Raw genomic sequence first — 26,590 nt, forward strand, 5'->3', positions numbered from 1 at the left:
ATCGCTGGCGATACGGTAACGGAGACAGCAATCGCCCACAAGGCCAGCGCTATTTTCGGCGATTTGATTGCGCAGGCGGAAGACGACGGAGGGGAAGGGACTTCAATGCAAACCCCAGAGTTCAAGGCTTTGAATGGCTGGTTCGAGAAATTTCGTAAACAAACTGGCATCCATTCGGTGGTGCGTCATGGGGAGGCTGCCAGCTCGGACACGAAAGGTAAGCTTCCACATTTTACGTTACAGTAATAATATTTCTTGTACACTAATATACACTTTATTTACAGGTTTTGCATTTTTATTCTTAAGTTAGGTATTGAATGGTCCAAATTGTTGTAGTATTTCATTGTTTATAGGTCAATTTAGCTTTATTATGAAATTTACTGGGGTGTTTTTGGAGGGTTAAAATGTGGTCCAAGATACGAAAAACTCATGATACGAAAGGCGCCTCGGAACGGATTAATTTCGTATCTCGAGGTACTACTGTAATACATAAGCCAAAAAAATGCAACTGCAGCATTCTCTTTACATAAACCTCTGCAACAATAACAACAAAATGGAGAACAGTACTCACATTTGAGGATGTTGATCACACAAATTATGGGAGGAGCAGCCCTTCCCTATTCCAGCTGTTCTAAAAGGGGGGCTGCTTCAACTTGGCACACCCAATGTTTAGTAAGTTCCGACACAACGGTGCTAACTGTGATAGCCTGTCTGAAAAGATTGAAAATTTGAGTTATACTGTGTTTATGACAGACCCAAAAGCAAGCAAAATTCTAAACTATGCTCTTCAATATCACTGATAAGTTTCCATATTTCTAAATACTACATTAAAGCTTTTTCATATTTTATTCATATCTGACAATGGTAAAAAAAAAGTTATAATCCCATAAGCATTGTATCAACCAAAAAAATGTGTCATGCAAAGGTATACCATCATTAAGCTGACATTCAATAAAATACTATATACTTTCAAATACTAAAGGACATTCAAAGGTGATTTCAAAGGTGATTCTCAAAATACTCTTAAACAAAAAAACCAGATCTCAGTTAAATAACCATATTCTGCTGGAAATGTAGTAAGAGATATCAATACAAAAACACATAACATATAGTACTGCTATCCCATTGCTAAACAAGTGTTGTGACACTGTCAAATGTCCAGTAAAACACAGGTAATAACCATATTTGCTTTGTGAGTTGGTGCGTGTGAACTGATCTTAAGGATATACTTTGCTGTGATGATATGCAGGCTGTAAATGGGCTTGCTCAGGTGTGTAGATATTTAGGCTGTACTAGTAAACAAATGGGTAGCAACATTAAAAATGCAAAAGATAGCATGGTTTTAAGTGCTGTAATAAATATTCTTAGGCACTCTACATTAAATAATAGGTCTTCCCACTTTGGGAAAGAACCAGACATTTAGTTTATCTTGCTTTGATTTTACCATGACCTGAAGGGTCCTAGATAGTTAATTTCAGAACACCCTAATTTGCCCTTTTCCCCACTTTTGTACTGCAGAAGTCGAATTCTATTAAATAAACTCTAGCTGGCAACTAGTACCACAGTCCAGGTAAGTGGGGGTATGTGAGGCTGTCAGCTGGAGAGAGACGACCTTAGCTCCCTAACACAACCTTAATGGACGTCTAACAAGCCGTCCCCTCACCCTCTGGAGACAAAAGACCATGTCATAGGTCCCATGGACTTAGAACTGCTTGAATGATGGCAACCTCACTCTTCCATATCTTTGAGCCTGCAGCCTTCCTCTAGTTCGGTGCTAGATTAATTAACACAGTAAGAGGTGCCTGAACCCAATTTCAGCCTCCAAGTTGTGAGTCCTTTGTCACATCCTTAATTACTTCTTACTAAGTTTCTCTCTATCCAATCTCCCTTGCTCTTAAATCTTGATTCAATCCCCTTGAACAAGTAAGCTTTTACCTCATGCCTTCTCGTCATTAGTTAAAACTTCGAATAACGTAAAACCTTACTTGAAGTGAGCTTTGACATTGACTGACTACATGACCCAGATGCCATTTTGAAGTGCTATAAACTGCTTAGTTGCATCACTAAATAATAAGTCCATCCCATAGCCTTCAGCTAACATACGCCATTTAAAACCTTTTCTACTCTATGCATGTTTCACAGCATTAATCTTGGCATCTCTCCATATTCCCGAGGTGTTTGTTAAGGTGTCTTGCCATTTAAGAACTTTGTTCCATTTCACAAGTCCTGTATTCTTGCCCTCCAGGAAGGGTTTGCTGAATTTCTTTGTAATTAAGCCCATTTATTTAAACCACTGTAATTTCTAAATTTACATTTACTTAAGTAACTCATTTGTTCCCTTAGTCTGCTTTACGCTTCCATCTAGTAATTATCTCAACTTTAACTTTGAGTTTACGAAGTAATGGAGGCCCTTTGCACAAGGTCAATAAGTAATAAGGTAAGCAAAACATAAAAAAAACTATTGGTCAAACATAACAAACAGGGTGAATGCACGTTCATGATTAATTGGTTTTTCTAACCTAACCAGTGCTTCATACAATCGTCCAGAATTGCTCAAATTAACTTCCTTACGGGAATTCAGAAATATAATTTGTCAAACACAAAATTGGTCAGAAAGGCACAGACTCAGAATATATAGCCTCCAACCCAAGTCTGATCTTTGAAAAGCATGCCTTATCACCTTCATGCACTTTTCCTCATCAGCTCCTGGCTGCTATGGTATCTTATACTACTCCTAAACCTTTATCACTTCCACCTACTGCCTCCAGACTTCATGAATTTGTAGCATGACTGTTTTATGTTTGTTTGTTTGTTTATATGGTGTTTTTTCATTGCATGGAACATGACTTCTGAACCACGTAGAGTGAAATTCTATCACCAGAAATACATATCTCTGACCCCTCAACGGAATGCCCGAGAATTGAACTCGCAGCCACCGAAGTGGTAGGTCAAGACCAAACCAACCACGCCACTGAGGTGCTACTGTTTTATGTTACCAATGGAAATAAAGATTCAGACTCAAGCTAAATTGTCCAACTATGCCACAACCAAATGGGTTTTCACTATAATTTACATCAGTTTTCAAGGTATGATTACACAATTACTGTACGTTAACATGGTTTGGTCTGTTCAATGACATTAATCCATGCTGTCCTTAAGACAGTATGTACACTATATATGTACTATTCTTATACACTTTGATGCAACATGTTTTGAAAAACTATATATAGTACCAATATGCACAATTCAAAATGTTGTTTTATAAATAATGTTAGATTTCTTAGTTTTCAATTAAAAAAAAGTGTAAGGCATTTTTTGCACTTATGATTTTTGTATGAACATTTTTCACATGACTGTATATGTGAGTACATAAACTATGGCAATCTTAATGTTTTCCATAAGCTTTAACATATTTCGAGAAGCAATTCACTATGGATAATCTAAAATATAAGTAAATGAATCTTTTAAACTAAATGAAAATTACAAAATATGTTTTAGGATCAGTATTAACCCCTTGTGGACAGGTAACACACATGTTTAAACATAGCTTTGTGGTCAAATCCGGATAGCATACATGTATGTTCAAGATTTGGTGTCATACAGTTTAAAAAAATTTTGAGGGGAAAATGTTCCTAGTTCCACTTATCATTTATTGGCAACTCTTCAAACTGCATCCAACTCGCTTTTAATTTTCTTGTAAGCCTACTTATTTCAAGTACATGTGGATGTACTTAACAAATAGCCCACATCATTCTCGCATAAGCCTTTACCATTCTGCGCCCCTCCCAAGTGTCACCAAACTAAACTCCATTAAGACTTATGCTAACTATTTACCAAAATTCTGTGTTACCACACACGGCTCAGTTGCTCTAACCCTACCCGCTATTGAGGGCTCCAACAAAACCTTAAAAACCCCATGCTAGATTCTACAGAACAAGCCCACACCCCAAGTGCAGAAACTCTTAAGTTCTTTGAATACAAACCCAACGATTTTCAGAACACCTTTAACCTTACGCTATAGCCAGTTTCGTCCGTGAGCGAGTAAATCAAACCCATTATTTTTGGAACCAAATCCATTCTTTACTAACATGCTTATGTTCTCCAGAAGAAACACCATTCTTTTAGAGTAACCCTTCATTCTTCGGAACAAGCAAACCCATTCTTTTTGAACAACCTTAGGTTCTTTGGAACAAGCAAACCTGTTCTTTTTGAAAAACAACCCTATGTTCTTCTGAATAAAGAAACCTAATCTTTAAAAACAACCAAAACCCATTCCCTATGAATAAACCCCAGCATTCTTTAAACAAATCACAAGCAGTTCTCTCAAGAGACCTTACAATTCTCATGCTCTATTACACCCCCCCCCCCACAAAAAAAAAAAAAAAAAAAAAAACCTTGTTATAAAGAGCCACTATACATTCTCTAGAACAAACCCGAAGTCATTCTTGAAAAGGAGACCTTAAAATTTTCATTCTTGATTTCCTGGAACAAGCCAGCACCAAGAGTGCCATCACCTGGTTCTCTGGAATGACCCTACAACTAGTGTCAGTGCCACCTTGCCCAAAGTGGCATTCCTATTCGCTAGTGGCACCACCCACAGGCCCACTTCACTGCATAATCACTCCCTGTTAAAGAAGAGTGCCATTTCCAATCCACGACTTTTCTTCTACTCCCTAACACTCCAGCACCATGTAGGTTGAGGACTAAAAAGTGTTCACAAGCCTTGGAAAGGGGATGTAACAGGAGAGACCCCAGCTACCTGGGTCTGAACTGGGTTGATGAAACCAAGAAGGAAAAGGAGCAAGAGAGGAGAGAGAATTAGAGAGCCCATGAACTCGTCCTCACCCAACAAAAGGTTGGGAACCCTACTCCGCCTTCTCCCTTAGTCCACTCTCAACTAAGCCTGCTCTCTAATCCTAAAATGGATGGATTCCGAGCCCAAAGCCTGGCTTGACCACATAAAAAAGGTCTTTGTCATGAACATGGCCATTCCCAAAGAGGTTTTCCTGATCCTGAGAGAACACATGGGCGGAAAGGGCACAGTTGTTTTCTGTTCCATCAACCTGAAAAGCCAGGGAAAACTTGGAGGTGGTTCGAAAGGCTGTCACCAAAGCATATGAAATCACCCGAGCACTGGAGACAGCATTGGCGAGGCCGGCTCAAGGAAGCAGGTCAAACCTGGGCCAACTGACCATACCACAAAACACACGTTCTCAGATGCTAGGTAGAAGCCCTAAACATCTGTACCTTCAATGCCCTGTTCAAGCACATACAGCTCAAGGATTTCTTGTCTATGCCCCCGCAACAAAGCCCCTCAGATGTTCGCCAAGTGCTGCCGCTTGGCAGATGAATGGGACACTTAACATCCTCTCACAGTACCATGGGGTGGGACACACACCATCCTCACAAAGCACCATGGAAGCCCCACCAGTTCCCACAAAGGGACCATACCCAAATGAGCCTCATCTACCTCTGGGTAACCAACAACCAGCCTGCTCCCTCCACAGGGGAAGTGTCATGAAGGGACTTTAGCAAAGAAATTTGCAAGGATTGTAACCAGAAGGATTATATTTTCTGCAAAATGTAGTCACTGTCCACATTGTTGTCAGTTCCTGACAGCCTGCTGAATGGATAGGCCTTCATGCCATGGCCATAGCACCCAATGGCTCCCTCTCTACCTCGAACACTGCTAAACATCATTAATACCAGGTCAAGAGGACAGCCTCATCACTCATGAGCAAGTGCCTCCCAGCACCACCATCAGCGAAGATGAGTGGATGACCATCTGCTGGAATGGTGACTTCAAGGACCTCCCTACAGTTTGTCTACGGGTCACTACAGGTGATTCCTCCAGAGAGAGAGAATACCTCTTCAGAGTCTTCCAGTCCCTCGCAACTGGATGTCCCTTCCCGTGGGCCAAGATCTCGTCTAATGGAGGGACACATTGATCCCTCTGCACTGCATGATAGTCAAATTCCCTGATGAACCTAAAGAGGAGGAACCTACTGCCGGCGTTGTTCCGCTACTCGCCAAAAGTATCCTGGCTATAGGAACAGCCTAGCATCCCATTCAATCATTCTGACTTCGCACCTGGAGCTGCCCGCCTCATCACAAGGGCGGACGCTTCCCTTCCTACCTTAAGCAGAAAACAACTTCTCTGGGCGTGGAGGACACACAATACGGAATAGGATGGAATATGGAATTTAGGCTTTAAGCCAAGACCTGGGATCTGAGGGATTATTCAGCATTATAATGAATTTGGTTTGGGATCTCACAGACAAAGAAGAAATAAAGGTCCTAGTCAAGGATGACTTCTTCCTGCTAGATGAGGTACTCTACAGAGTATTCCGGGAATGGCAAGAGCCTACTGAGATTGTCCACTGACTGCTATTAACTCCCTCATTCCTGCACCAAATTCTCCTCCGGTTGGCGCATGACAGCCTCAGAGGGGACTTCGGTGTCATCCGGGCCATTGAAGGCCGACACTAATGGCCAGGACTGCAAAAGGCTGTCAAGGCCTTCACACCCCTGTCAAAATAACAGGAAATTTTCATGAAATTGGTCCTAAGGCCCCTCAAGAACATCCTCCCTGTCGGGATCCCTTTCCACTATGTCATCTTTGATTATAGCCCCAGGGTTGTATCAAGATCAAGGCAAGAGATAACCACTGTCTTACTATCACTGACCAATTTACATGGTGTCCAGAAGCTCTCCCTGCCAGGAGTGAGAGTTTTTAGAATGGTGCAAAGGCTGTCTTACAATTTTTCTGTTGTTTCGGGTTCCCCACCACAATCCAAAGCCATCAAGGGAGACATTTCATGTCCAGAGAATTCTGTGAGAGCATGGCTTGCCATGGCTTATTACATAACTATTCCACTCCTTATCCTGAAATCCAAGGGATAATGAAGCGATTCCACCAAACACTCGGCTCTACCCTACCAAACTAGAACATGAAGGAGGAGTAACCTGGGAGAACCACCCCATGCCCTCTTCACTGTCCATCAGGTACCCTCTGAGACCTTGGGGTACAGCCCCTTCAAACTTCTTTATGCTCACTCCATGTAGATCCCCCTCAACATACTGTATCAGGTATGGATCAAACCAACAAGGACAGACTGGGAGAAGGACCTACCCAACATTAAGCAGAACCTTTGGGCTGCTTGGGTGGCCCCTCAAGCTACAAAGGTACCCACTCAAGAGAGGGTCAATCTCAAGCTTGACAAGAACTCCAGAAGATCTTTTGATGTAAGAGACCAGGTCCCACGAAAGTGGGTGTTGTCTGCAAAGATGGGAAGTTACAGGTTTTCTTGCATGATTATCACCACATAACTGTGATGACAGAAGGTGTCATCTTCACAACACGTAAGAGGTGATTATGAGAAGCAAGAGCTGTTATGACGCCCACCTAATTCCCTTCAGAAAAGAAAGCGTTGGAGAGGAAAAGGCGCTATTACAAATAATTGTTACACAATGATGGTTATGAGAAGATACAGGGGAAAGCTGAGAAAGAGGGGGGGAAGGGATATCTTTTGCACGGAGACAATTTTGGGAAGCAAACAAAAACAGACCTAGTGCACAACTCTAACTACTGTGCCAAGGCTCCAACACCTCACTCTTGTAAATAAATGACCATAAAAGATATATCATTACTTTCATTTTCTCCTGAACCACATAGGACATAAAGGAAGGCAGAGCAGACAGAGAAAGGGATGAATAAACCTAGGCTATCAGGTAGGCTAATGGAGGAGGAGGAGAAGCAACACCAAAGACAAAATGAAAACACTGTCTAGGTTTCTGGTGTGCCCTAACAAATTGTCTATGTAAACCATCTGCCTATAATCAATCATTTCACAAATAATGAAACAAAACAGTTGCATCTCCCCTGAGCTGCATGACGACCTTTACTAGAAGAAGGGATTACAGAAAATAAAAACATGTTTACAGCACTGAAGCCATGAAGAGTACTTCCAAAAATGTTAAAATAAAAAATTAACGGTGCACTGACTTTAGCTATCTTGAAGGATTGTGTCTGTCCAGGTGAATTCTCAATAGTTCTAACAGGTATTGGTCTGCCATTTCTTCATAGCCTACTTAGGTTGTTGATTTTGGCACTGTCACAATTCTGGGAAGGGCTGACACTTCAATATTTTTCACTAAGCAAAGAAAGGAAAGAGAGTGGTTCCCTAGAACAAAGGCCAAGAACAAGAAACGACTTGAAGTTCACTAATAAAAATCTTTTAATAGGTCCAACTGGACGAAAGCTAGCCACTTCTTCAATGCCCATCAAAACAGATGAATCAGGCACCATCACAAAACTAGGAAGGGCTTCACAGTTACATCTTTTCTCACAGCAACAAAAGAAAAGAGGTTGCCCGCATACAAGAGAGGGGTTGAAACTCATAATACACAGAGCTGCAAAAAGAGCTAAATGAAAGAAATCTTCACAGTTTTTAAGAGCTAAATGAAAGAAATCTTCACAGTTTTTAAGTGATGCCTTATCAACAAAAGGCTCAACTGAGGTTAGTAAATCTGAAGAACTATGTCTAATTTTCATTGTAAATCATGATAAGATGAAATTTCCAGCAGAAAAGATTGAAAATCTCTCTAACTCTAAATTGCAAGCAACATTCCAGTCAACATAATGTAGAACTTGAAAGCAATGTAAAGTAGTATCCTTGAAATACTGGTAAAACTTCAAACAGGAATTTTAGTCGAACAGGTGGTGTACATCCTCTGGACAACCATCAAGATCAGACAACTAACCAGTGTTATTGATACACAAGTCTAACAGTGAGGGGCTTTCTTTGATGAGGATAGGACTATCTTGGGCTGCCAGGAAGACTCTGCAGGCTGTCTAATCAAAATGCTGAATCCAGAGACGACAAGGTCGCTAAAGAGAAGAAAGTCTGGTAACAGAAAAGGAATTACTTCAAGGGAGCCGAGTAGGAGAAAGACTGCACCTGTTTGATGTCTTCTTCATCAGACAAAATAGGAAGAGGAGCGAAGTCGGAAAAATTCCAGTCAAATGTAGAAGGCTTCTGCAGGAGATCCAGAATGCTGTCCTGAAGACTCTGGACAGGTTCTAATGAAAGATTCTGAACTCTAAGAGGTATACATATGCTTTAAGCCAGACTGGAGAGGCAGCGTTTGGTGCCTGGAGTGTGGTGCCAAATGCTTGGCAGATGCTGGCAGGTGAGCACAGACAGACACAGGTGTATGCATGCAAAATAGAATACTCGGACACTGTACATCTAGACACTGGGCGTTCGGATCCCCTGGGCACTCAAATACCGCAAGGTGCTCAAATCCAACTGGACACTGATCCTACTGGGTGCTCAGATCCTGTTCAGTGCCAAATAATGGTACTTTATCACCGAAGCAGCCAGAGACAAAAGACTGGGGTTGTCCCAAAGGATACAGGAAAGCATGTTCACCAGCAGATACATGCCTTTTCAAAGGCCTGGATGCATGTGAAAAGCACCAACTACATCCCTGGTCCTCACCGGAATCAGAATCACTGGACGATAAAGTAAGCATTCCCAGTTGGACGCCTTTCCAGTGGCTGTCCACCGAGTCCTGGGATCGATGTAAAAGTCTCAGCGAAGGGGACAACTACATGTGGGCAAACCCCCCACAGACCTCCTCTGGACCTCTGGTTTGCCTCCTTCCAGGGCTAGGGGAGTTTGACATGGACTTTTGTCTAGGAGTGTCAGTGAGACAGTACTAGTCTCCTCCTCCACTGACACTACATTTGCAATATGATCACTAGCACTTGTTTTGTCCATGAGACCTCTTGACTGAAGCCTAAATTTGGGCTACAGTTTTAACCAGACCTCTTGACTGAAGCTTAAATTTAGCCTACAATTTTAACCAAAGGAAAAAAAAAAAAAAAATTGGCCTATCCTGTTTTTGAGACTGGCAATGGCATTGGGTTTGGAAGGTTGGGAGTTGCTGGAAGTTGGAGGACTGGGGGGAAAAAAAATTCACAGGTGTAGAAAAAGTGGGTACGTCCAAGAGCCTTCCCTTCCTGAAGTTTTTCTGCAGATAACCACCCATAAGTTTGTCTTGACCACCACGGAGATGGGGAAGACGAAGGAGTCAAGAGTCTTCCTGCACCGCACTTCTTTGAGGTAAAATTGAAGATAATGCATGTGAAGCTCTGCGAAGGCCAGGCATTCCTAGAAGACTCATCCATTGGACTACCAAACAGGTCCTTAGAATGAAGGCTTTCGGAATGTCTGAAGGGGAGAGTCTACTCTCTTGAGGAGAGAAAAACCCTAAGTCCGAGAGCCCAAAATCATGCCTAAATATACAGAATCTTCAGTATAGATTAACTGGGACTTCTTAACATTGATCAATATTCCCAGTTCTTCAGTTAATAAAAAATAAAAATTCTTCAAGTCCTAGTGAAGTTGGCACATCGATTTCAAGGAGGTGAAGCCATTTTGCAAGAAGGGCCAGTACCCTCGTGAATAATTGAGGTGCCAACATAAGGCCAAAGCAAAGTGCCCTGAACTAAAAAACTTTGCCCCGGAAGATGAAGCAAAGAAGTTTCCTTAACTCTGGATGAATGGGGACATGGAAGTAGCAATCCTCCATATCCAGGTCACCATCCAGTCTCCTTGGTGTAGAGAGGACAAGACTGAGGCACTGGTGTCCATATGAAATTTCATCTCGACAATAAAGAAATTCAGGGCACTGATGTCAAGGACTGGTCTCCAGCCTCCCAATGACTTGGGGATTATGAAGTCTGTTGTAAAACCTTTCTGAATTGTGGTCTAACACCTTTTCTATTGCTCCCTTGCAGATAAAAACTTCTACCTCCCACCGAGTACTGTCAAAGCTTTCACAGCAGAATATAATACCCTGCCCCTCTGTGACTCCATTCCTTCTAAAAATGAAGGAGCCTGGCACAAACTGGGGCATGTACGACAGGCAGATCACTTCTTAGCAGCTGGCTTGATGGATGTTTTCTTGAATGATCTGGAGATGCTAGAGTGGCAGGCACAAAGAAATCGGGGATATTTGACAAGAGCAACTTCACCAATGAAGCATAGGCTGAAGAGGGAGCTGTCTCTTGTTTTATTGCTTCTTCTTCCGGTGAAATCAAGGACAATGAATTATCCTTAGTCTGAGAGGCTGAGGGTTTCTTCCTAAGAAAAACCATAAACTCCTCTATCCGACGTTTAAGAGGCGCCAACAAAGAATCTTCATAAAAAGGAGAGACAGACAGCTGGTGTCCTGATTCTGGGGCAAGTGGCCAACAGTGGGTACTGAGAGGACAAGTGTGGGTGCTGAGCAGCCAGGTGTAGGCACCAAGTGGTCCGAAGGAGCAGACAGACGAACAGCAGTGGGCTCTAATGTCCTGAAGGAGACGGATGCTTGGAAGCAGAAGATGACCAGCTCAATGATGGGTGCTTTAACAGGTACATTTGGGTGCTTCTGCGACGAGACTAGCTCTAAACCAGAGAAAGACTCCAGGTTGTCTCAAGTCCAGGGATGACATAGGAGGGAGGTGAGGGATGAACATCAAAACTACAGGAAGGCTGAGGACTGTCACTAATCTCCCTGTACTTCTTAACGAGAACTGTCTGCAATGACAGCATGTCTCTTCAGGGGTCTACAGACAACCTACAACAATGACACCTCCTGTCTGGGGAAGTCCACCAAATCCGACGGCAATTGGTACGTACTGAAGGAGACGCCTTTTCAATGGCGATCCGTCTATGCCTGGGTACAATCGATAGGTGCAATGGAGGGGCAACTGTCCATGGGTAAACCCCAATCAGTGTTGCCATTTCCTATTTTTAAAAAGCACTAGAGGGTCCTCCAAAATGCACTCAATAATTCTCTTATAGAGCTAAAAAAAAAAAAAAAAAAAAAAAACCACTAGGACTATTTTCAAATACCAAAGTGACTTTAGCATAATTCCTGTGTTCCATGTTGATTCAGTAGAAGAAAATCAAATAAAATATAGCAATGAAAACAGATATTAAGTACGTACTAATAAAATAAGGGATATACTAGTTTACCTTCTTTTATTTAAAAAAAATCCAATAATAAAAGTTCGGGGATGTCCACATCATCCTCCACTTCAGTTTATTATAGATACTTCTGAGCTTTGTAAAGTTCCAGGTTCATCCTGAGTCTTGCCTTTAGCTGAATCCCCAACAGTATCAACTTCTTTTAGCAATTTATAACCATGGCAGCATTTTCCTTTTTGCTTCAGGCCATAACAAGTAGATAATACTGAATTTAAAGTCTTCAGATTTATCTAATTGCAGATCTTTGATTTGATAATGTTCATTTGACTGAATGTCCTTTCTACCTCGGCATTAGAATGAGGTAAGGACAGCAATGACACAGCTAAATTGGTGAACATCCATGTGGCAATACTATGTTCTCTATACCTCTACTCCGCTAATTGTCACTGTTCAGTACAGGAATCAGAATTTGAATTGAGAGAGAGAGAGAGAGAGAGAGAGAGAGAGAGAGAGAGAGAGGAGAGAATGAAGCAGAGACGAGAGAGAGATGAGAGAGAGACGAGAAGAGAGAGAGAGAAGAGAGAGAGAGAGAGAGAGAGAGAGAGAGAGAGAGAGAGAGAGAGAGAGAGAGAGTATTCATGCAGCAGATGACAAGTTTCAAATACCATCAAAGTATTTTCACTTACTTTTTTCTGATTTAGATTATTATCAAAAAACCCGAAATGTGCAAGATTTCCTGTTAGATATGTCAAAGGTGCTAAAATGCGCAACTGTGTCAGATGCAAAAAAAAAAAAAAAAAGTGCCAGAATTTTTCAAAATGTGCTATTGGATCTAGTGCATTTTGCGCTAAAAGGGCAACACTGATCCCACTGGTCTCCCTTGGACTTCCAGTATGTCATCTCCCCAGTGCAGGGGAGCGGGACAGGGACCTATGTCTAGCAGAACCGGTGGGATGAACAGCCATTTCATCAGGAATCACATTATCACTAAAGGCACTGAACTGTTACTTTTGAGTGACAACTTTCTGTCCAAAAGACCTGAAAGCTGAAAGATATTCCTAACTCCATAATCGCATTAGCGAGAAAATCAAACTTCTTGTCAAAATTAGAATCAAGACTGACAATGGTGTCAGGATTAGAAGCATGGGCACCTGGAATAGGAGTTACAGATGAGGGTGTAGGATGGGTAATGATCGGGGACGTGATAGTAGGTTGAGAAGGAATAGACAAACCCTCAACTTTATGAGAAGCCTCTACAGAAGCCCCGCTTTGAGCACTGAGGGCTGCTTTCCTCTTCCTATCCCTAGCTAGGTTATCTAAATGCAATTTCAAAGCTTTCCACTTCCTCTAGTCCCATTCCTTACACTCTGGAAATGTTAATTACCTTGAACAATCCTGCCCCCTACACTTGATGCATTTGGTGTGCAAATCATAAGAGAATTTGGTTAGTCTAGCTTTACAACCTTCTACACAACATCTGGATGCCTGGAGGGGAACTTGTTAAAAGACCAAAAGAAAGCTATGAATTGTGTTAAAACAATAAAAATATCAAGCAATCAATCCTTCATGGACTCTGCCACATTAACGAATAGGCAACATTCAAAATGGTTTCCAATCACTGAATTACTGGTTTATAAATATAAACAATACACTAAAGATTAAATATGTAGGAAGAAAACCATAAATAAATTTGAAAAGGGGTAGCAGGTAGAAAATTAATTCAAACTATACTAAAAGGGGACATTCGGCATTTGTGAATCACAGTTCAAAAGGAAAGAGAAAAGAAGGAAAGAGAGAAGAGAAATAAAAACAAATTATTAACACAGTTTTTTTTTTCTAAATGCACTAAAAAGTACAATTTATTTCAAGACACTGTGATTTTCTTAAAATTAATCATGTCTACAAAAACAAAAGTGTAGGCACTAAACATAGAAGGAAATGATACAAGAAATATATTTTTAATTTCTTGTAGCATTTCTTTCCATGCTTCCATCCATGCTTTTATTGTTTGTTGAAATGGTGAATTGTAAGAAAATTATGTCCAAAAAATTTGTACTTTTTGGTGCATTTTAATAAGTTTTTTTTTTTTTTTAATTATTTAATACTTTTAGTTTTGAGATAAATTGCAACTGATTTAAGATTGTACGTTGTTAACAAAATTGAACATGACAGCCTGTCCATCCAAAGGTTTGAAAAATCCAAAGTTAATAACATTCTACAGAGTCAAAGAAGGTATGAAATATCCAAGGTTTTATACAAATCCAGAGATACTGGGAGAGGTCACTGACCTACTGATCATGTAAGGTTGTTGTACTATCAATGGGATTGAGTAACCATATAAAATTTCAAGCCTATTGGACAAAGGGAACAGGTCATAAATTGAGTTACAAGTTTTGACCTAAATTGAGACCCAGAAGTCAAGTTCAATAAAAGCATGTAAACAAGAAAGGATCAGATGGGATATATATGCTGATGTATTTAGGAAAAGCAAATTGATTGGAAAGCAGTAAACTGATATTCCAGATTAAAATCAAAACAGCAATACATGCAAATTATAGTGCTTTGCACCGCCCAATGAACTCAAAAGATATATGAACATTACGTAACAGTGAGTTATATTTCACAAAAAAAAAAGCAACCCTAAAGCTATATAAATCCTACTAACAAACAAATACTTGAGTTGAGATAGTCAACTCAATGGCATAATGCATGGGAGAATACTAAGAAAAACTGGCAGATGGTGGTAAAAACATTATGTACAGTATTCAGGGGATGGCCCTGTGTTAAGTGAGCACAAAGAATATTGCAATACCCCATGGAAAAAAAAAAAAAAAAAAAAAAAAAAAAAACTCATAGAAAGGTAAATATGAGTTTATAAACAGTGGCACTACATAAAGCATTACATAGAGGTTATGAATAAAATAGAAGGTGAAAACCTGTATGCAATGAGTATATTAGTTTTAAAAAAAGTGGATTTAAAAATTAAGAAATGTTGAAGAAGCTTGCAGATGATTTTTGCTTAAATTAAATAATACATCACATACAAAGCTGTTTGGTTGAATATTAAGAGAGGAAACAATGCCTCATAATTAGCAACTGTAAGTCAACGCAAAAGACTTGTAAAATGGAGATAAAATCTAGGACAAAGGTTAAGTGCTGGGACCTAAGAGGTCATTCAGCACCGAAAAGGAAATACAGAAAAAAAAAAATTCTGGCAGTTGCACTGAGAAATTTGATATGGTGAGTGAAAAGTAAGATAAAAGAAAGACAATACGAATGGAAGGGGATACAGCTGCTAAGAAACTTGAGTAATGTCGACAAGGTTCCTAAAGGTGCCGAAAGTTTAAAGAACCAGAGCTACTCGGATGAAAACCTTGACAGGAGGCTGGAAAAGTGGAGGGAGGGAGAGAGAGAGAGAGAGGACGAGGGAGGAGAGACGGGAGAATGGGAAGGAGAGTGGAAGAGAGAGAGAGAGAGAGAGAGCTTTTTGTTGTAAATTAAGCCAGAAACCACAAGGATGTGCAAAACAAAGTTCAAGGAGATGGATTACTTCAATATACGATATTCTGAACTTAAGACGTTAATTAACATGGCAAGACTTGTAAAAACGCAAAGCTAATAGCTAGTTTATCTAGCATGGTACGGGGAATTTCAGGAAATCAGATCTGCTTTTGGAGTTTCCTCTTTGCCATCAACTAGGCTTACAAGCTCCAGAAATGGTTTCGCTAGTCCTATCTAGTACAATGTATAAACACCCAACATGACTACTGGATGGACTAACTTGAATTTTTTTTTCTTATAAAATTAAGTCATTCTAATAATAATGAAAAAGCAATTTATCGGCCGAAGTGTTAACACACTATAGACCTAAGATAATTTCACATTCCCGGTAGCTATTCATTAAACTCTTGAACATATAAAACGTTCCATACAGTAAAGTGACAACATAACATTTACATCATGCACAAGCATACTCTCGCTGTAAATTGCCAGATTCTTCTAAGCCCCACCGACTACGTAGACCGGTCGTAGACCTACTCTGCCCATCCCGCCAATACCAGCACGCTGAAACGTTACGCTTGACGGCCCTCATAACACGTGGTTACATACTTCCCATAAGTTACTGCTTCTAGCAACATGCGCCATTCACAGTACCTTTAGTATATTGTTTTCCAAATCATTAACATTCCTCCTTACCACCCTACTGTTACAGTTTCCAAACCTGGCTAGCTAAAATTTGTGTGAGAAATAACGCAACTAACCAATCATTAAAGTATCACGGACGGTAATTTTATTCAGTCGGCATTTCACGTTCGACGAGATAAGACGGGTTAATAGTCGAAATTTGACGTTATAAGCAGTAGCAACAACAGCGGCAAGAGCCGACCGAGTGAGTGAGGGGAGACAATGCCCTTGGCCAAAGGTTGGGATGATTTGAGCCCCTTGTGCTTGGGTGACTGGATGAAGCAAACCGGTCCCCACACCCTGTCGCTTTCGGGTTTTGGGGTTATTAGCATTGTAACCAGGTTCATTGGACCTTCTACTGATGAATAATGCCAAGGACACGTGTGTTGCACGTGGTGTGTGTGGGCGTGTGAAGATGGCGGGCGGGAAGGTTTAACTACATGGGGGTTTGGGGCGGCGGCAGCGGCAGTAGAAGCCTTGAAGTAAGAGCATGGCTGGCGCGCGAGAGGCCAACAGATCGATATGATCGTTCACCCTTCTCATACTCACTCTCTCACTCCACCTCACTCATTCCCATACTCACCACACAAAAAGCTCGAAGGAAGGTCCTCCTTCAGAACGGCGTCGTCTCTCCCTCGGAAAAAGAATGGAACTTAAAAACTGAAGGAAAAAACCGCCGAAGACCGTTAGAGAAGACTCCACTCAGACAGCTAAAGTCCAACTGGCTCTGCTTCCACTGGACTACAACAAACCCCTGTATCCATGCGCCAAATTTCTTGCAAAAGCTTCAATTCATGCGATTTTCTGATAACACAGCGCAAATCCCTATCAAGAGATATACGCCGGCAGTCAAGGTCATTAAAAGATACATTTTAATGTTTCTTTTACATTTGAACGGAAGATCCAGTTCCATCTGCGCACACACACTCTGGAAAAGGCAGTTGTGCGGCATTTGACAGTAGCTGGCTGGGGGAAGAGAGAGAAGAGCGCCAAATTCAATAAATTACAGTAGAAGGGGGATCTACGATTGATTCTCGGTCTCTGCCAGTCTTCCACTACCTCATACACACATACACAAAATTGCAGAGGTTCTCCAAAAAAGTTTGTTTCCCTTTAACAAGTGATAAGTGAAAAGATAAAAGCGAGTTATATAATATTGATACTACTCGGTCAACTCGGGAGTTTTCAGGGGCGTGTGTGAGGGGGGATTGTGGGGAATACGAGGAGTGTGCACTAAACAGTTGGTTCATCCAAACAAAATAACATCCATCTCCTATGGCCGACTACGAAACAGGTCTGTGATAAGAAGTGATGGTAAATTTTGTCAATCACCGAACCTGTGGTTTCACTGCATGCAAAGCACCGCCTCCCTTAAAATTAACGACCAATCTCATTGTACCGTATTTACGCACTGCCACAGGCACCTCCCCTCACCCATCCTGATATGATATGCACGGCCTGGTCATTTTCTGAGAAACTTCTTGCGAGATTAACTGCATGCTATGTTACCTCCTGAAATAATCCGCAGTTGCTTCATGTTAATTATTCATGGAGTTTGTTAGATATATTAAAATCATAGTTGCCCTACTGCACACGTGATTATGATTGTATTACGCACCAGTACATTAGCAAACTCATTTAGTCAACGAAGCAACAATTCAAAGATAAATAAAAAATAATTTATTGACATGTAAAAGCTGATTGCTCATTAATGACAATGTTTTGTCTGCAGTATGCACAGGAAATGTTTGTTACACATGCGCACGCAAATGAAGTAACAAAATGATTTAACTTTATATATGTATGTATTGTATGTATGTATATATATATATATATATATATATATATATATATATATTTATATATATACATGTGTAATTGGAATAGTCACAATGCCTTCTACAAACACACACACACACATATATATTATATATATATATATATATATATATATATATATATATATATATATATATATATAAGACTATTCATTGTTAAGGGATGGCTCCAGATGACAATAAGACAACCACTGCCGTATCTATACTGCAATTGCTCATCATGGATGAACCCCGTCAGCAGAAAAATTCCTCAGCATTAGCTGCTTTGTACGCCTACACAGAAGGCTCGTTAGCAGTACATTGAACCCCCTATTTTTGTGCTTCCTGGGATATTAAAGCCCTTCCTTTCTAAGGCTTCCTCACATTTGATCAAGCACTTCCTTTAGCTTTCTTCTCCACATGACCAAGCTGTCTCAAGCTACTGTCCATCCTGACACCTACTTTAACTTTCCCCCCCATTCCTCAGCCTTCGACTAGATGTTTGTACATCACATACACCATACAAATAATTTTTCTAAGTAACTTACCAAACTGTTTTCTTCAGTCACAGTCAACATCCACACTTCGCTTGTGTAAAGGAGATCTGGGTCAAAATTCCTTAGTTGAGTTGAGTTGAATATAGAATTTAGGCCAAAGGCTAAACACTGGGACCTATGAGGTCATTCAGCACTGAAATGGAAATTGACGATGAAAGGTTTGAAAGTTGTAACAGGAGGAAAACCTCTAAGCAGTTGCACTTGAATTAAGTGTTAGGAGAGGGTGGGAAGTAAGATGAAGAGAATATGAAAGTAGATCCAGTAAAAGGAACGAAAGTGGTTGTAGCTCGGGGCCGAAGGCACGCTGCAAAGAACCTTAAGTAATGCCTACAGTGCACCGCATTAGGTCCACTGACGGCACTACCCCTATACGGCGAAATATCCTTAGTTTTCATAAACTACAAGTCTTAAAGCTTTTGCCGACACCCTGCTGCCATTCTTGACTCTTCTCTTCCCTCGTCCTACCTACCAGCAACCACTTCATTTCTTCCACCCTCACACTAATATTCATTGCTCCACTTGCAAACATTTCCACTCTTTTTCCCCGTTTCTGCAAGTTCTCTTGAATGTTCCCAATCATTGCTGTTTTAGGTGCACACATCAGCCATTCCATACTCTACTCATAACCCACTTTTTTATCCCACAGTTTCCATCAACATCCAATATTCCTTTATCTTTTTACATATTCCATCCGTAAAGAGATTAAACACTTGAGCCACACGACCTTATCTTGGTTGAACCGAAACAATTAATGCTATCAGTTTGTCTTACATATATCGCACCTTTTCAGTCAAAATCCCACCTTACACCTTACTAAGTAATGCTATGCCGCTACGAGTATGATTTTTACAGTATCCTCTGTCACCTTGACCATTATGCAAAGGAATAGTTTGCCTTTTCACTCAGTATTTCCTCAGACATTCAGTTGCACTAACATCAACCACATTGCAGCATCTTTTGCAATCCGATCATCTGCATCTGCTGGCCTCTTTTCATTCTTCAGGCTCTTACTTGCCCTCCTTTCATCCTCAACAACCACTTCCATAATCACTCAAACTAACACTAATCCGATCTTTCTTTCGCCAGTCAGCAGCTATTCCTCTCTGCCATCCCCCATAGTCATCAGATCTTCCAACGACCCAGATCTGCATTCACTTCAGACAGCATATCTCCATCTCCATGTTTAGTAACCCCTCTCAGAATTTACTTCCCAGTAGAACAACTTATTTTCCTTAAATTTCGTGTTCACACTAACCAATTTACTTCGGATACACGGCTGCTCTTTCTCTTAGTCTTTCTATCTATCCCCCCCAACCCCCATGCCACAAACACTTCATGTTGCCTCAGTGACTTCATCATATTTCACATGTTCCTCATAACTCTCTCCACTGAATATGTGAAAGTTTCCACTCCCTTGTCATTAACCATGGGCATTTCTTTTCGTATATTTTCTCCTAATATGCTCTGCTCATTTCCTTCTTGTCAAACTTACCTGTCTTTTTTCTTTGCAACTTAAAATTATATAGCTTAGCCTTACTTTAACTGAACTATGATTACATATACCTCCAGCCATTCCTCTTATCGTTACATCCATCGACTTGCCTTCCACCAACTCTGTACTTATATGTTATCTAATGAGCTTTTTCCTCACCAATTTCTCTTTTTAAAGCTTGCCTACAAATATCCTTTGAAAACTACATATTTCCAGGTCAAATCCTGTTGCCAACATATTTCTACAAGCCTCTCTCTGTGTTCTAGTAACTTATTTCAGGAACCCCATGACGACAAAGAATGCCATTTCTTTTTCTGTTACCTACCTAACCATTACAACAACCCAGCACAACCACCATTTCACATTTTCCAAACCAGCCAGAAAGATGCAAGTTCTCAAAAAGCGCTCCATTGCAGTCTCATTCCATTCCATTTTTTGGATCGTGCACACTCACTATCACAACTTTTCTTCGTGCCATACTGAAATTTCAGTCTTATAAACTATGAACTAACATATTTGTATAAATGTCAACCTTTTATGATTCTTCCTGACACTGCAAGCTACACCACTCAGCCATTCATATTCTCAATTACTTCTTTCCTTCCTGTTCATGCATGCGCATCGCCTTTCCATCTTTGCATCACTAAATGCCGAAAAATCCATCCTGGTCTAATTGAATAAATTAACTAATCACGCATTTCTTCTCGTTTTCATATCCAATAATATTTACATCCCTAAAGCTGGACTCACTGTGACAGCAACCACCAACCACCATCCCCAATGCATTTCGTGACTTTCACATAAGAGCGGGAATGCTGTTGTTCTCCTTTCCTGGCGTCGCACACACTTGTGTGGTTGCCTTTGGCCTCGAAAGGATCAGTTCATCTGCCAAGTATGGTGTCTTCCCTCCCATGAAGGAATCATCAGTTCTTCAAACCATTTAGCACTTAGAGTCTTATCCTCAAGGCTTAAACTGAAAGATAAGAGGAAAATTGTTCTTATGTTCCATTTACTATTTCCTACTGGCAGTTGTTTTAGCATTTAATTATGGATATCTTCTGGACCACTACTTCCACAATGAAACTGTAATCCAGTATATAGGCCTGTACAGTCAGCTGTTATTCTTCACTGAGAGTTGTATCTCTGTGGTTTTCTTCTCTCTGAAACTGAGTACCTCCTTCCAGGATGTTTGTGCCCTTCCGTTTCAAAATGTACTTTTTAGGCCTTTTCTCATAACCAGTGCTTATGGAATATTGATATACTTTTGGTGTTAATTACTTTATGATGTTTCTATTACTCTCTGAATCTTTCCTTATTGCCAAGGTTCCAACTGTTGAGGAAATGGGAAAAACTGTTTTTGTGTTCCAATCATGATCTTCGGTCAAAAGCTGTTTCAGTTGTTAACCGAGAAATGTTTTTGGGAAATAAAATAGACTACGAGGTACACCAGCATTCAGTAAGAATTCCTCACAACAACGACTGTACCTAAAAAATGAAAAGCCTGGACAGAAGTGGAGGAGAAGATACTCGTCTTGAAGAGAGGGGAAAAAAAAACTATAGAGATATTGCAACTCCAAAATGAGGAAAAATAAAAGACTTCACTAGCTTTAAATTGGATTGCAGTTTCACTGTGGAGGCAGTTTGGTCATTAGTTAATAGCTATTACAACTGCTGGCAAAAGGTAATAAATGGAACAAAATAGAAAGTTTTCATTGATTCCTTCCGCGTTTTAGCCCTAAGGATAAGAAAAGACTGAAAATCAGAGATATATCTTGAAATCATAAAAACTACAAGTGCATTAATATTCCATAAGTTTACTATAATAGATATATATATATACATAAGATATATATATATAGATATATATATATATATATATATATATATATATATGGAAATATTTAGTAATATTTATAAGTATTTTTTGGAAAGAAAGAAGACGCATGTCAAAATAAATGGAAGAGAAAAGTGATAACTGGTAAGATGAGGGTTGGCTTAGGGAAAGTGTAAATACAAGGAAATCTTATTTGAAAAGAACATTCTAAACCATAGCTATAAATGAAGTAAAACATGAGTCTGAGAGGAAGCATGTGAGAATAGCACCGCAAGAAGGAAAGCATAAAAAATAGTCATGTCCACAGTAAAGTCGGGGGAGTAGATGAGGAGTGTGCAACATTCAAAGAAAGGTTTATAGAATAGGCTGGAGTAGGAGGCTAAGGAGAGAAAGAAGGAAAGTAGTGAGTGGTTGGGAAAATGAGGCTTAGTGGAGATAAAAGGATAACGTTTTAGGTGCTGTTTCTTTACAGACTAGAGGGTTGAGTAGCAGAATACAAGAGAACTGAACTTTGGTCTAGAGAGAATAAAATAAAAAAAGAAGCTGTACTGGAGAGAAGTAAATGTAGGAAAAATCTCAGTCAGCAAATGGGTCTTAGAATACAAGATGCAGATGTAGCGATGATGTCAGAAAAATTGCAATCCCATCTTCAAGTAATCAATACGATGAAGAGGTTTTGATGTGGAATACAAAAGCGGTTGGTGAGCGTTTGAGAATGCTTGTGAGAATAAGTGTCAAAAAATCAAGGAGGGCAATGTAGGGAGCTTAGAATTTAAAGACGCTAGTTGATGGTACTCTACGTGAGAATCTTCAGTTTGGTGGGAAAATTGCGACTGAAGGCTTACCATTGTGTGTGCAAGGTATGTTGGGAAGTTTCTGGGGAAATGGCCCAGGGAATAATGGTTACGCAGTGATATAAAAGGCGACAGAAGTTTTCGCGGTAGTTATAGTTCAAACGTTATTGACGTTGTGTGGGGATTCTGAATTAGAAAATTAGGCGTGAAAAATTGGTTTATAAAGGTACATCATTGTGGATAACAGGAGTATGATTCAAGTGTTGACAAGATGAAACCGGCGGATGAGAAGTTTGAGATAAAGGGACAAGCGTCGGTCTAAGACAAGCCTTTTATGCCAACATTTCTCTGTCATATCCTCGTGGAGGAAGTGTTGCAAGGGCAGAGATGTGGGTGGTGAGGTAATATGGGTTAGATATGGATTGTGCAGTTACTGTAGAGACTAGCAAAAGAATCTAGAAATGTTTTTTAAGAGGATATAATCTGAGACTGAATGAGAACAAAGATATAATTATCAGGATAAAAGAAAATCGAAAAATAAATAGATATTTGTTAATCAGCTTACAAGTAAATATATTTAATAGATGATGGTGTCACAAGAGAAGTTGTAACATCTGTGCTAAACTGTTTGCGACCACAAGTGTAAGCAGCTTAAAGTGTGGATTAAAAGGCCGAGAAAAATCTGGAGAAATGAAGTGATAAAAAGATTGACTTGGGAGAAAGGATCGTTCAGACTGTTCGACGCGGTTTGGTTCCATGGAAAGGATACCTAGTAGACGATACGTTGGTGAAGTGTGTATAACTCCAAATTTCTGGTAGAAAGGAGGAAAGAAAGACCTATAATGTGCTGAATAGACGGAGTGCACGAGATACTAAAGTAGATTCACATCAACCGTGCATCTGATGTCTAGGCCAGTCACTTACGACGCTCCCGATTGGCTGTTGATAAGCCAATCAGAGGAATGGAAACTCTGTCTCTCTCGAGAGAGTTTACATAGGGAGGATGTATGCTCCACCTCTCCAGAGGGATACGTCTTTCAAAAGTATCCTTCAGGAGATAAGGAACATACATCCTGCCTATGTGAACTCTCTCGAGAGACAGAGTTTCTAGTCCTGTGACTGGCTTATCAACAGCCAATCGAGAGCGTCATAAGGGATAGGCCTAGACATCAGATGCACGGTTGATGCGAATCTACTAAAGTCCGGAACGCCTTTAATAGCCAGGAAGTAAATTTTCATGCAAGATACAGGTGAATGGCACAATAACTATACAAATAACTAAATGGTGTAGGGAGGTTCGACGCACTGGTGATGAGCCTTTCATGTTAAGTGAATCAAATGATGTGACGAAAATGTTCCGCGCAGCCGTTTTATATCAATCATTCAGCAGTAAACAGATAAATGTAGCTGTGACTCTCGTCTTCGTTTTCACTGTTCTGAAACTACTCCATTTAAGAGAAAACAACTCTCTCTCTCTCTCTCTCTCTCTCGCTCTCTACTCTCTCTCTCTCTCTCTCTATATATATATATATATATATATATATATATATATATATATATAGAGAGAGAGAGAGAGAGAGTTGTTTTCTCTTGAATGGAGCAGTTTCAGAACAGTGAAAACGAAGACGAGAGTCACAGCTACATTTATCTGTTTACTGCTGAATGATTGATATATATATATATATATATATATATATATATATATATATATATATATATATATATATATATATATTTGTTTACTGCTGAATGATATATATAATAAATAAGGTGGTGTACGCACATACGGATATCTGAAGTCATCATGGATAGAAGGATCTATTAGGAAACATCCCATTTGTCCTAGGTAGCGATGATATGGAAGAGGAGTAAAGGGTTTCCTTAAAAACTGGAGCTCTAAAACAAACAAGCTAACCGAGGGATTAAAAATACAAAGGAAACAAATAAAAAAATAAACAGACCGTAAAGAAAAATGAAACAACGTGGAAAGGTAGATTCCGATTGATTCAAATTTTCGAAAGCTAATAAACTGTATTAATAATGATACCATTTAATAATAAAATCCTGTAAATGTGCAGAAGAATTTATGGGAAAAACTTCCCCGTAGTTAGTATGGAATAAAATATTAAAAGTTAGAAAAAAATCCTTTGGTATTTCTCGCACGTTGAGCACCAACCTCATTAAAATATCCACTCGAAGAAAAGAAATCCTTACTGAATAATCTCCATTTCATTATGCTTGTCTTTGATACCTAAATGAAAGGTCGCTATGTATTTGCATCCGTTGCGAATACTTCAAATTCACGTTTTTCCGGACCTGGAACTATCTATCACTAAAAGCATAGTCTTTCACCCTTTCAAGAATTCCGTACGTAGCAGTTTTCGTGAACTATAGTGGGAGGTCAAGAATATGGCGTCCTTTAACATTCGATTTTCACCGTGTTGTACTTAGATCGATAAGAAAAAAGGTAATTTGATGTCAAATTTGAGGCACAGAATCACATGATCATGGAAACTAGGTCAATGGCGCCTGTCTTGGGGTCAAATGATAAGGATTTGCAGAGAGAAGAAACAGGAGACAACAACGACAAAACCAGAAGTTTTTCAGCGCATATATGTATATGTATGTATATATATATATATATATATATATATATATATATATATACATATATTTAATATAATATAATCAACATAATAATAATAATAATAATAATAATAATAGCTTCAACTAACAAGATACCTGGTAAGTTATGTATCTGTTCTCTAATATATATATATATATATATATATATATATATATATATATATATATATATATATATATATGTGTGTGTGTGTGTGTGTGTGTGTATGTGTGTGTGTGTGTAGAGGAAGAGAGAGAGAGAGAGAGAGAGCACTGAATGCCCACCTTTGTCCAGTCCGTAAAATGTGGCTTATTATTGTTCTTGACGAAAACTTAATAAAGCACTGATGGATTCCTGGTGTCAAGATATTTTTCATCTCAGAATTGAAATGGTTTGTCCTCACGTTCACAGCAGCCCAATAGCTAATGCACTAAGTTACAAAGAGACATTTATTATCCGAAAATCGTAATTGTGTAATCATCCCCTAGCTGATTCATGCATACTACTAAATAAGATTAAGTGGCAATTAAATTTTTTTTTTTCATTTTTATCATAACTTTAGAACTTCCTTTTTTTTCTTTATCTTTTAATTCACGTGGTTAAAAAAACATTTGATGAGAAGAATTTGAGAAATTTCTGTTCCAGCCCACATCATATTTGCTCTATAGACACATATTTGTAAGAGGTCATCTCACTTAAAAACTTTTGGGCTAATTAGACATTAGCAAAATGACAAGGAACATGTAGCATTTGGGAGTCCAACCCATGCATTGTACATAACCCTATTTTTTATGCTAAATTCTGAAGTCTATGGTCACGTCCTTTTGATCTCGCAGATTCAAAGTTCTGAGTCACTACATTAGAATTTTTCTCCGGCAAGCAAAACCAATGACCTTACAAACTGTAATGCATTATGTAAAATTACTCATGAAAATTTGCATAAGAGACCTAAATCGTAACTTGTAAAGTACAACCATTTCTCTCTCTCTCTCTCTCTCTCCTCTCTCTCACACACACACACACACACACATATATATATATAGTATATATATATATATATGAATCTATATATATACATATAAATGTATGTATCAATCACGTTACTAGCCTCAGTCAATGCTTCTTGACCCCAGCAGATGCTTCTCCCCATTTACAACTGGGTGGACTTGGGCAGTCCCTGGGCCTAGCAAGCATGAGTTGTGGGCTTCATCACTCGGCCATGGGGACTAACTTTGGCTGACTGCATCTTCGAAAGGAGGGTAGTGGAATTACCATTTCTCCACACTACATACATGTTATTA

At 39.6% G+C, this 26,590-nt stretch overlaps 1 protein-coding gene across 7 annotated transcripts in view; it reads right to left on the bottom strand.

Moving 5' to 3' along the window:
* Positions 1-16,910, bottom strand: part of LOC135218273 (ELAV-like protein 1) — a 314,052-nt gene extending 297,142 nt beyond the window's left edge. For 6 of the 7 annotated variants that reach the window (XM_064254464.1, XM_064254463.1, XM_064254459.1 and 3 more), the window contains exons 1-2: positions 16,753-16,910; positions 572-711 (exon numbers count right to left, since the gene is read on the bottom strand). The gene's annotated coding sequence lies outside the window, so the exon portion shown is untranslated. The remainder of the gene's footprint in view (positions 1-571; positions 712-16,752) is intronic. The other variant, XM_064254461.1, reaches the window with a different exon arrangement.
* Between the last annotated feature and the right edge of the window lie 9,680 nt (positions 16,911-26,590).

Source organism: Macrobrachium nipponense, chromosome 9 (assembly GCF_015104395.2).
Source record: "Macrobrachium nipponense isolate FS-2020 chromosome 9, ASM1510439v2, whole genome shotgun sequence".
Lineage (NCBI taxonomy): Eukaryota > Metazoa > Arthropoda > Malacostraca > Decapoda > Palaemonidae > Macrobrachium > Macrobrachium nipponense.